The sequence below is a fragment of the Lolium rigidum genome, chromosome 3 (assembly GCF_022539505.1).
Source record: "Lolium rigidum isolate FL_2022 chromosome 3, APGP_CSIRO_Lrig_0.1, whole genome shotgun sequence".
Lineage (NCBI taxonomy): Eukaryota > Viridiplantae > Streptophyta > Magnoliopsida > Poales > Poaceae > Lolium > Lolium rigidum.
The window spans coordinates 240,252,825-240,254,134 of record NC_061510.1 but is presented as its reverse complement, the minus strand read 5'-3'; positions in this window follow the sequence as shown (position 1 = coordinate 240,254,134).

Sequence of the window (1,310 nt, the reverse complement as noted above, 5' to 3'; positions counted from 1 at the left end):
ACAACAATATTCCTGGGATTGCGATGTATGACATAATAGGCATCCGGACTTAAAAATCCGGTGTTGACAAAGTTGGTATCGAGCCATTGTTTGACCTTAGAAGACCTTAGTTAGAATGGGCGTTCTGAAAAATTTAATTTTTAAATCAAATGAAAGAAAATATTTGTGAAAAACTTACTATACTCTTGTCTTAAGACTTTGCCAAAATGTGATGAATCATGTTCTATCTTATTTGAATCAACTTAAAATTTTGCCACACTTTGCACTCTCTAACTTACTCATCCAATTCTCTTTCAGATGGCGTTGCCCCACAACACCAGGTTTTACCGGTTGGGGAATGGTGGCAACATGCGTTTCGAGCAGGACTTAGACGCTTTGTACGAGGTATCTCGGACGCCCGCACCGGAGTTCCTTGGAACTCAAATGGACCACCAGCCAGGAAGGAAGCTGCGGTGGGTCATCAGCTGCGGATCTCGAGAGGCAAGAAGGAGTCTCTTATTTCTATGAGGATCCGAGTTCTCTCGTCATGGAAAGCAAGCGGCTAGATGGACTAGCTAGAGCCATGCGAGAAGCACTTGCCCGTCCGTGTGGGCAGCATGTGATCTGCGCTTTATGGGACTCGCTTTGCTCATTTTGCAAGGCATGACTCCATTGGAGGACCCAGGGCACCGTCACCCCACCGGAGGCTGAAATATCACGTGGAGCACTCGGATACTATGCTACACGACACCCGAGAAGGAGCGCTGGACAACTATCGCGTCTACGCCAACCGGATTCGCGCCCACCTAGCGCGGAAGGCCGATACCGTCGGGACCCTTGCCTACGAGCGCAAGATACTTCGCCGACTAGCCGTGTCAAAAAGGACGCTATCATTGCGCACCTCCGCACAAAGATAGTCTCCTTGGAGGCCACCGTCGAGGCCCAAGAGGATCAGCCGAATGAGATGGAGAGAGGAAGATGAAGACCCTCGGGGAGAAGAAGCCTTCATGAGTGATGGCGAGGACTTTGATGACACGGATCCGGAAGACTACGAGTTTCGGAAGCCGGGGAAGATAACCACACCCGATAGAGGTGGATAGTGAGCAGTAGTTTCACTTGAGCACATGTGTAGGTGTGAGTTTGTATCAAGATCCCCTTGTATCATAGAGCGATGAATGGTTCTTAAAACCAACGGTGTGTTAGCTTTGTAATGTGTGATGTTTGGTATGAATGAAAAAGTGTTGTTGGTTTTACCCCTTCAACACTACTCAAATTTTCAAGTTTTAAACTTTTGAAACTTCTTGAACTTTAACTCAAACAAACCATAGAAA